Source organism: Coptis chinensis, chromosome 2 (assembly GCF_015680905.1).
Source record: "Coptis chinensis isolate HL-2020 chromosome 2, ASM1568090v1, whole genome shotgun sequence".
In the NCBI taxonomy this organism is placed as follows: Eukaryota; Viridiplantae; Streptophyta; class Magnoliopsida; order Ranunculales; family Ranunculaceae; genus Coptis; species Coptis chinensis.
The window spans coordinates 16,583,199-16,594,954 of record NC_141457.1 but is presented as its reverse complement, the minus strand read 5'-3'; the positions used below and the strand labels follow the sequence as shown (position 1 = coordinate 16,594,954).

The 11,756-nt window shown below is 35.2% G+C and overlaps 1 non-coding gene across 1 annotated transcript; it reads left to right on the top strand.

Moving 5' to 3' along the window:
- Positions 1–2,371: 2,371 nt before the first annotated feature.
- Positions 2,372–2,478, top strand: LOC147515139 (small nucleolar RNA R71). The gene has a single exon (XR_015214627.1). It is a non-coding gene; the product is annotated as a small nucleolar RNA R71 (small nucleolar RNA).
- Positions 2,479–11,756: the final 9,278 nt, after the last annotated feature.

The window sequence follows — 11,756 nt, the reverse complement described above, 5'->3', positions numbered from 1 at the left end:
GAAATAAACAAAAAAAGAACTGTAGGGAATATATACAAACAAAATAAGGAAAATTTTAATTAATTTTTTTGGATTTTTGAATATAAACTAAAACTTTAAAAAGGTGGGTAGTTTTAAGCTAGATTCCCAAGACTTTGAAGTTTTTGAAAACTTGAGTCAATCCTAACCAAATGGTTAGATTACTCTCCTTAGCTGTGCTTGGTGAGTTGGTGGCACATGAAAACCTTAACAATTGAATTTTCACTATGAGGTTGAGGATCGAGACAAGTTGGTGTTTGATACTTTGAGCACCAGCCTTCTCTCATAGCTCGTCTCTTAGGTGCGTATGAACTCTTACATAAACCAATACTGATTTTTAGTATATGTTTCCATATTTTCAGCTGCAGTTCTCTAGGAAGTGCTTGCACAGGATCATTGAAATTTATTCATCTAGTCATGCTAGGTAAAGGGTTTTTGTTCGTAACAGAAGACATTTTTGACAATTTTTTTGAAAGTTTTTAGAAAGAGAGATTGAGAAGTGGAAATATTTTTAGAAGAAAGGTAATATTTTTGAAAATTTTATACAAGTTTGAGTATTTTAATGTCAGATTCTCGAGACAAATAGAGAGGTGGAGGCAAAAGATAGAATTAAATAGAGAATAATATCACTTTGGGTTATTCTATTTGTTTAATTCTCGTTTGGAGACGCCTCGCCTTTCTCTTTAGTTGGTTTTCTCAAGCAAAAGATATATCTAACCATAAAGAGGTTTTAACAAGAAGATAAAATTATACGTGAATCCGGTATCATTTTGGTTACTCTGGGGCGTATAATTTTCATTTTTATATCCTCTAGTTTTGAAAACTATGGAGAGATGTTTTAAGATACTCGTACTTAAAAGCTATGATTGTAGATGCTAATACTATTTCTAGAAAACAAACCATAACAGATATTCTTAGGCAACTTTCATGTCGGCTTTGAGGCGAACCCAATCTAGACAGACAGAGCTTTAGCTACGCGAATTGGGGGATTTACTATGCAAGACATGGAAAGTCTTGACCCAATGAATAGCTCGGTGATATAGGCGACACTTAGTAAGCAAAACTGATCTCAAACCGCCCCTAGATTGCGTTAGTTGTTCTAGGGGTTGGCCTATGTAAAACTCATTACCTATTTTGTTTTTGGACAAATCACATAACTATTGATGTATCGAGAATCTTACATTAAATAACAAAGAAAACAACTATTTTTGAAAAAAAAAATGTAAAATAAAGAAAAGAAAATTTGTGTACTTGCTCCACAGGTTCACACTTACTCAAACGACGAGTAAAAAGTGTTTTACAAAGAATATGCAAGATATACGTAGACTAAGGCTCCGACACTTAAAACCACATACTCCAAGTGGAGTGGTCCAGTTACCGTATTGAAGTATTCCTTTTAAAGAAAAAGATGAAATGGAATGGGAAAGGATCGAATACATCTAGGAAAAGATGATTTAATCCTCGTAGATGGGATGATCATGAAAGAGTTTTTAGCGCTCTAGCTTCGTTCACATCACTTGTTGCTTCAAAGGCTGTGTTTGTTAGTTTAGGGTTTGGAATAACTTGACCTGGGAACACACCTTTTTGGGTTTTATCTTGGGCTAACAAGTTTAAAGATTGTTGAATGGATGTTAGGATTTGGGTTTGTTGTTACATGACAGATAACATTATTTCGGTGGTCTTATCTATTTGGACACTAGTTGATGGTGTAATGGGAACTAGGTCTATTTGGTTGTTGATAGGTGGGTTTTGGTAGTTGTGGTTAAAATGGGATGGAACCAATGCTTTCTTCTGATTGTTATAGGTACCTTGTCCTTGTCTGAATGCATTTGGTGGTTTATTGAAACCTGGAGGCGGATGAGTTTGTGGATTATTTGTCCATGCGAAGTTTGGGTGTTGTCTCCATGGTGCATTTGGTACATTGAAAGCACACACTTCTTCTGATTGAAGTGATGATAGGTTTGTGATCAAGGGACAAGTGGCATCTATATGATTTAAGCTTAAACAAAAATTGCATGGTAAGGTATTTATGTTCATGACAGGATGAGGAGTTTGGTCTTTTGGTTTGGTTATGAGGGCATCTATTTTTCTTATGAGGGTTTCGATTAAAGTTTTGATCTCTGGATCTGATTTCACCTAAAAAATACCACTAGTTTTAGATATACTAGGTTAAGCTATTCTGGAATTGTTTATGTTACCCCAATGGGTACATTTTTCAGCTTGGTTTTCAAGAAAGGCTAAAGCTTTAGTTGCACCTCTATCCAAAAAATTACCATTACTCATGATGTCAAGGGTTACTTTGTGTTCTTGGAGAAAACCTTTGAAGAAACATTGGACAAGAGTTGATTTTTCTAGTTTATGGTGAGGATATGAATGGAGTAGATCAGAGAATCTATCCCATGCTTCAAAAAATGTCTCACTCGGACTCTGTCTGAAGATCTGTATCTGACTTCTTATCATATCTTTTCTATTTTCTTCGGCGGAAAGTACTTCTTCATAAAGGAGAACACAACCTTTTCCCATGTATTGAAATAATCGAGTTTCTGAGAAAGAAGTCATGCGTGACTTTTACCAGCTAGAGTGAAAGGAAACACTCGTAGCTTTACTTGATCATCGATGACGCTTGGATGGTGGAAAGTATTTCATATTTCATCTATCCGACGTAAATGTTCATACGGTAACTCGTGCTCAAACCCGTGAAATATAGGTAGAATATATAGCTTGCAAATTCAAGGATCTTCTATAGCTTATTATCTTACCTTTGTAGGAGCAAGTTGCAATTTCTTACTATATATATACAATCTATAGCTCACACATTCAAGGATCTTATATAGCTTATTATCTCACCTATATATGCAAGAGCAAATTGTCGTTTCTTGAGAGTATAGAGGGAAGATCGAAGTAAAAAACTTTATCGTGTGGGGAATTATGAGAACCAAGACTGAAAGTATATATAGAAATTCCAATTGTATTATTTTGTTTGTCAATGAATCCGGAAAAGAGATTGGACTTGTACAGAAGCAAAATTGGAAATACCGAATACACTCGAACCCCTCGGCTATGTGTTCCAAAAAGAAATTGGACTTGTACATAACCTATTTTATGGAAAGTAGAAATACCAAAAATACCATAATACACTCAAACTCTTCAAAGAAGCTATGTGTGTTGTGTTGTACAAAACCTATTTTCTTCAAAGTGGAGTTAGATATTGACTTGTTGTACGTGGACTCTGTAAAGATTATGTATATTTACTGATGTTGCATATGGAGCAGACTTATATAATTTTTCGAGCGAAATTGAAGACTCCCACTTTTCGCCAGGCCCCGAATCTCTAGAATGTCACCTGTTTGCTCTTGATGATATACCTGCACCATTTGATTCTCTGGCATTTTCATTAATGTTGATTACCTTGAATCTGGTATGTATGGTTCAGACAGCTATATTCTGGCCTTGTTAGCAATTCTCCGAATTATTCGCGAATAATTTGCGAATCGAATTTTTGAAGGGCAAAATGTATAATACTTCCGAATGTTTGAAAGATTCGCAATAATTCGCGATTTTTTGCCTTGAAATGAATAATACGAATTTTTTCCGAATTTTTCAAAAAAAATTCAAAAAATCAGCTAAAAAAAAAATGAATGAAAATTCGGTTGCGTTTTTATTATTTTTTATGTACTTTATGTCCTCACTTTTACTTTAAGTCCATCACTCTTACATTTTTAGTGATAAATTAATCCAAAAACTTAGCTTTTATACTTTTTTTACAATATTTAGATTGTCATGTCATGGTGTGTGTGTGTGTATTTTGAAATTTGAACGGTAATTTCAATTCAAAAACAAATAAATGAAGGTACCTATATGGACCATTCAATTGGTTTCAATGTTTTTGTAGCTAAATTGTTTAGATATGTTTGTTATGTTGTAAAAAATGACAACTATTATTAATATTTACTAACATAATATCACGAATTTTTTACTTCCGAATTTTTGCAACCAAAACACGTATTAATTAAATACAGCATAATTGCCGTATTACGAATTTTTGACCGAATATTTGATTGTACCGTTTTTTTGAATCACCGAATAATTCTTGAATTCTTCTCGTACTAAATTTTTTCCGTATCCCGAATTGCTAACAAGGTATTCTAGTAGTTTTAGATAGTACATATATTTAAGCTATATTATGGTAGTTTCACACAGTACACATACTTGGTATCGATTGAATCTTTGATTTTATATTGTCTCTGAAAAAAAGCTCAACGTATTAAATATTTTATGCCCCATCAAGAAAATATATATAAGTCGAGACTCGAGAGAGAGATAAACGAACGCAGTATAGAAAACTTTGCCAATTTGGAGGTCTTTAGGTTTCTCAATAAGTCAAGAGTTTTAATTGAGAGAAGTCTACGTGACATTATAGGGTTTCTCAAGAAGTCAAGAGTTTTAATTGAGAGAGAAGTCTACGTGGTATTGTAGGGGCTATTAGAAAATGCTAACTCTCATATTAGAGTGCCACCTAGGATAGAGAAAATTCTCCATTAGAGGTCTCTACTTTAGTATATAGACAAGGTTTTAGACCCGGCCATATGGTTGGAATCATTTCTAAAATTCACATCCCTTAAATTTTTGTGAGGAATTCAATGACTGATAATTATTAACATGAGTTTTTGGAGTTGATTTAGAAATGTTTTCTTATTGGAGTCGTATAAAATTTTCTTGCCAGATGTTGATTGACTTATTAGAGTTAGGGGTGCCAACGGGTCGGGTTTTAACGGTTTCGATTTGGGTTTTACTATTTGCGGTTCTATCGGTTTCGGTTCTCAACGGTTTTAGTATGAGAATTATAGAACCCAACCCAAAACCATCAAAACCCACGGTTTTTTTTTTATCGGTTTCGGTTCTAATTTGGGTATTTATTATTTATTATGATTATTAAACAATTTCAATCATTTAAACACTAAAACTTGTTTTTATTTTTATTTTTTTTTCTTTTCCTACATGATAATATTTTATGTATAATTAGTGATGTATCAACAATTATATTTACATCAATCTATGAACATATATCAATCATACACGTTAAAACATTTACCATTCATGCATGTGATAATTTCAAGCTTTGATATAGAAATCAAAATAATCAAATATCTAACCCCAAAAATTTGATTTTTTTTTACGTGCATATACATATATTTGTTTTCTTGTATTAACTCGATTGTGTACACATACAATCACATATATTTGTTACCTTGATATATTTTACGTGCGTGCATGCACATACACTACAAAATAATCGACATCTGACGACGGACAAAAACCGTCGTTTTAGACCTACCCCGACGAATCAAAACCGTCCACAGGCCGTCCTAATTTCCTCTGTCGCCATTGCTTTAGTTATGGACAAAATCTGTCGGGAGAGTCTGTCGGTATAGATTATCTATGCCGTCGGTTATGTATAGGATTGGATCCGTCATTGTAGGTGCCCTTTGGCAACGGTTATGTGTGGGATTTTATCCGTCATTGTAGGTGACCTTTGGCGACGGTTTTGTGTGGGATTTTATTTGTTGTTGTAGATGACCTTTGGCGACGGTTTTGTGTGGGATTTTATTTGTTGTTGTAGGTGACCTTTGGCGACGGTTTTGTGTGGGATTTTCTCTGTCGTTGTATGTACCTATGGTGACGGAACAATACGAATCATAGTTGATGTCAGCTAGGGATTTTGTCCGTCAGATTTTTATTTTTTTATTTTTTTTTTATTTTTTTCTATTAATTTTTTTTTAAATACTCATATTTTGCTAATTCAATCAATGTTGACCAAAATCCTACATTTGAATCCATACACAACTGTCTAGCATGAACTCATGGGTATCAACACACACACACACACACACACACACACACACACACACACACACACACACACATATATATATATAACTTGTGTTCAGAACATAAAAAAGATGTTCAATTCAATTCTCATCTTACAAAATAAGTTCACGCCCTGAACTTAAAAGAGATCGAATTCAGTCTAGCAAATAAAACCATATTCGTGCGATCACTTAAGTACCTATCGAGTTCACATCCTCCACCACGTCAATTTAATTTCTTAAGTAACATGGCAAAAGAAGTCAAAATAAAAGATCACTAACTACTAGTTTTAGACAAAAAAGAAGTTGAATAAACACTTCAAGAAGACGAACTGCGAGATGCAAACACCAAGAACTCTTTAGGCCAGATGACAGCTCCTTGCACAACTTAACCAAGTGTTCCTTACCATGGATTGTGAGGGAAAGGCAGGATAACATCAGGCCTACGCACGACCTGAACATAAACTTTGAAGCTCCCTTCTTCTAAAGTCCTTTCACCATACTCTGTGTTAGGGTCGACGTCTTGCACAACACCTCTAGCAACAAGTTCAAGCGGCCAACCTCCACGCAACTGACAGTCTTTGCCAATATAGTAGGCATTTTCCAGCTGAAAAGAAAATATTTTAATTATTAAAGATTTCACTTTAAAACAATACATACACGCAAAGACATATTAAACTAGACTACCAACCCACACCTCAAGTTATCAAGCTGATGAAGCTCATAATACTCTAATCAACATTTGAAAATTACTTCTATATAACACGCCACAGGACTACGAAATAGTATATACCTAGAAAGTACATCAACAAATAACGATAAGGACAAACGTATTGCATGTCCTATGCAGGTCTACAAACCCATTTCCTAACTCAATCAATGTGTGTAAATGCGCACATAAATGTTCGTAGTCCCAAAAGCCTCTCACAAAGAAATCAGTGGCAACAAGATATTCAAACACAAATTGAACCATAATATTTACTGAAAAGTTGCTTGTATCCATAGAAAATCTGATGTAACATAGATAACACTAAAAAAAACCAAGTGCACGTCAATCCTCTTAGACTCCACCATTAATGCGGGCACACAGACACTTGCACGCACGAATAGACACAACAAACAAACACAAAGACAGATACTTAGAAATGCTTTGACTAATTAATGTTCATCATTGCTTTTTCTTTGAGCCAAATGATTTCCTGTACTCTGCTGACCCAGCAGAGAACAATACTTACTCTAGTTTCTTACCATACTTGTGTTATCCTATTGATCCACTCATTTCTCTAAAAACTAATATCCTTCCCATTGACAACGACTTAGATTGTTATCAACATCCCAAACGCTGAAAGGCTTGGTACGATAACCTACATTGCTCGGATATTATGTTTGATTGCTTGGACGGCTACGCTGTGAATAATACCTATCAATATCCTACATACTTATTGCCTGAACTAGCAGTGTTTCCCAAAACATATCAAATTCAGGTTCTTGCTGTTTATTCGAGCGGTGTTGTCGAGAGTGTGAAGAAGTCGAATGAAAGGGGTTTGTAAGCGCAGAGTGTTGCGGCTAGACAAAGGAGGAGAAAGATTAGTGAGAAGACTTAAGAGTGCGCAGGGTAGTGAAGGACAAGCTCTCTAATAAATCAACAAATGAACAAGGAGAGAGTGTTGCAATTCACAAAGATGCTCTCTGATACTATTTGGTATGGAAACTTTGGCAGTTTTGACAAGGAGTACGATTGAAAGAGAAGACACATTGATGTTCGTCGCATACAATTGTTGAGAAGGAAGTATTCTTGACAGAATTGTGTTCAAATGATTGAAAGAGTTGCTATTACTAACCTCCATTCATCTTTTCATGTTCACCATACAATTCCTCACAATTCGATGCTGACACCGCCTAGACCCTTCAAAAATTGTATGTCAACCATCAACTACAATTATGGCTTCAAACCTAGAGATTGATTTATGCTTGAATAAACCACAAGTAGGTAACTTTTCAACCATTTTTTCAATTACCTTACAAACTGCCAATGATGGAAATATGATCATTATGTCCACTATTAAGGTCACTCCATGGATAATGTGCATAAACATCTCTTCACAATAATCTCTTAAACCCAACTTCAAAATCGGGTTGGAACTTCTCTCATTTCTCAAGTATTGTGGACCATCATACGAAATTGCAAACATGTTCGTCTTATCAAATAAGGTTAGCCACCTAAATCCAGTTGCTACACTTCCAACTATAACAGTAAGAATCTGGCTAGCGACTATTGCCCACATTGACCAATCATAATCAGAACTTCTAGGGCAAAATTTCACTAAGTTTGGCTAATTTGTCTTTTGGGCTGGGCATTGATGTTGTGAGATCTAAAGGGATTTTTGTTGCTACTAAAAGCAGAGTCAGCAAAACTGAATGGAGAGAAAATAACTTGCATGGAAACCATCTCTTCCTACTACGAATTCCAGACACAATGTCATAAAGCATAAAGAACAAACATACTGAAGATCCTGCTGCTATGTATAAGCCAATGATAGGCAAGGGAGTGAGTATTTCGCACTATCCATGGTTCCATTTTTGCAGCTACCGTTTGCCATTGTTTTTCTTCTGTCTCAACTTTTCGGAGTCTAAAGTGGTGAGAATGAGATCGACAACCCATTTGCAATAAAGCAGGACTTTGCAAAGTTTGCGAGGCAATTACAACTACAGCCACACATTTATGTGCTCAACTATCGTTTTCTCCTTTGCCTTTTTGTTGACTTTTACTAGGCTCCACAGTCCACACTTTGAATGGTCTAAATTCTAAACCGAGCACAAGACTTTGTTAGTCAATGGCTTCTGACTCATAAGCAATTTACTAACTTATAACGGATGAAGATGAGAATGGCACGCCTGATGACTAAGTTCTAATCATCTGACTATTACTTGATCTTCCCCTGACAGGTTTCTTTTCATGTATAGCTTAAAACTAATGTTCAAAATTGTTGATCATTCAGCTTAAAACTAATGTTCAAAATCATTCAGCATGGGGATTCCCATGAAACCAATGTGCTTGTTTCCCAGTAATCATGCAGAACTCAAAAGGCATTGATCGAGGAATACATAGATTCCTTCTTAGGATGAATCTCAAGGTCACCATTTAGTGCATGGGTACAAACGTACTGCATGTCCTATTTCCTAACTCAATCAACGCGTGTAAATGCACATATAAATGTTTGTAGGCCCAAAAGTCTCTCACAAAGAAATCAGTGGCAGTGACAGGTCTACTGAAGTAACAAGGCCAAAAATCTCATTCAAAGCATTTGGACAGCAGGGGCAGTTAGTATCTATTCGTTTATTTGTCAGGGCGTAAAAATATTCAAAAGGCAAAGTGTCACATGGCCCAACACCAAACAAAATCAAATAATGACTAGCTACACTCTAAAAACCCAAATCTCCACATAACCCAACTCACAAAAACAAGAAAATGAGCTGGCAACTGAAAGCTAGGGAAATTGCACTTAGAGCAACTAAGACTTTCTGCTTCTCCTCAAGAAGTTCCCTAATGGTCCTTGTAGATTATGTTTTTCTCGATAGACTTCTTGTTTTATTACAAAGCAGTGAAGTCTCAATTCAAGAAATATGATTTTAGTGTTGACAGAATTTCAGTGTTGGCAGAAGGAACAGAAGGAGCTTCCTTTTATCATGTGAAACAAAAGGGAAAGAGTAAAGAACAAAGCTATAGAAAGACAAAGAAAGAGAAGGGCAATGATATTGTCTATAAACAGAGAAAGTTATTAACTAACTAATACTCTAGAAAGCTATTAACTAAAAAGAAAAGCAACATGATAGTTACCGGAGCGATACTATGATGACTGGCACGAGAATGTGGTGATGGAACATTGTCGTTGAAAGTTCCCCTTTGGCTCATAAACATGCATCTAACCTCTTCCATGTGCCTCGACATTTTAGCATCCATATTTGCTTACATAGTCTCCATCCTTCTCTCAAGGAGAGTATTTGCCTCCATCAAGTCATCATTCTTTTTCATCAAAGAGTCTCCCTTTCGCAGTACAATTTTACAAACCCCTGTACCTAGACCTCGGTAACGACCTCTTTTATCTGGCCCAACCACCTGTTTTCATTGAGCAATTTATAACATGTACAAAAACTAAAATAAATATTTATCATGATATTAAAACAACTATACCGTAGCAATTGCGTCTTCAAACAAATCATATTGTAACTCTGGATGCTTAGAGATGTGATTCTTAATCGAATTCTGTTAATATTACAAAAATAAGATTAAAGTCGTTCATTTTAAACTAAAGATGTGTATATAAGCTAAATACATACTAAAACACTAACCAATACTTCCTGGCTTTACGGAATAGTTTCCTTTGGTTTGTGAATAAGCATATAGGAGTCTGCCCTTGTAATCTCTGATTCAAGAATTAATACCTTTCTCCAAAGCTAGCTTGTTCGGAGCTATAACAATTGAAGTTCTGCCAAGAGATGAAGGCATGATCTATTGCTCGCGATTCATTTTGTTCCTTTCACTCATGGCCTACATATTTAAAGCAATGTGAAATCAAACTAACATGAAGCACTATCTATTAAAACATTGACACATACCTTAAACTTATCTGTATTGCAATAATCAACAAATTTGTGCCAATCCTTTAAGGGAATATTACGCGGCGCAACTTCTTTCACCAAGGAAGGATCTTCATCTTCGACAAAAGTTTCGTACAACTTGTGTTTGTAGTTCCTCCATGCTTCATTCAGTTTCTGCCTTGTGTAGTCAGTATCTATCGTCTTCTCATATTCAAACACAAATTGGCGTCCCAAAGTCTTAATAACTTTGTCTTTGATACCCTTATTAATATGTTGCCAATCATCATAGCATATTGGAATGTCTCGACGAGCAATGTATCCTAATCTTGTGCCAAATTCACTAACATTTTCTATGGGTGTGACTGGTTGGCCTTTTTAGTTAGTCTGCATTACGAGTTTCAGACGTGGTTGACTCTCAATTTCTTCAATGCCAATTGAAGGGCCTCTTTTTTTAGAAGCTGCAGATGTGGATGAACCCAGAATGTTTGTGGCATCATCACCTGCACAAACAAACAACATGCCATGATTAAGCTTGGACCATATCATAATTATTAAAAGAACTCTTAAATGTTAAACTGAAATTCATTACCCATGTCTTCATTGAGCTGATCATCATCCAGTGAGTTTGAACCACCAGGTAAGTAGTAAGAGTCCATGTTCACTAAATAAAATGTGGAATTTCATGAAGCAAAGAGCAAAAGAAAATAAAGAAAACAGTGACATTTCAAAGAGAGCATACAGCCAAATTAAAAGATTCTAAGAACATAACATAGGGAGCAAAGAAGTTATTAATCCTATACTTGTGCTGATTTTCTGGTCCCAAGGTGACACTTCACAATCAATTATAATAATTAAGCATCACATATATATTAACAAACAAAAGAGCATAACCAATGACATAATGACATAACCAAATAGTTTAATTTTATATAATGCAATAACCAGCAAAGAAATACACAAGTCATTGCAACCAACAAAATATATAGCATGTAAACAAAACAATTCAAAAAATAAAATAAAAAAAGACAACAACCAAGTCATGGTCTAGGGTCTATTAGATCTCTTTCTCTTTTTATTTCTCCTACTCTCAACAACCACAAACACATCTTCTGGGTCATTAGGTACCAGATCATCCTCCATGGTTTCCACATTAGAAGACCCTCCTATATCAATATTAATATTTATCGGTCTATCATCTGATACCAGACACACTTCATCATGATCAGAATACAACTTTTTTGGAACCTCTATGACTACATGCAAATCAGGATC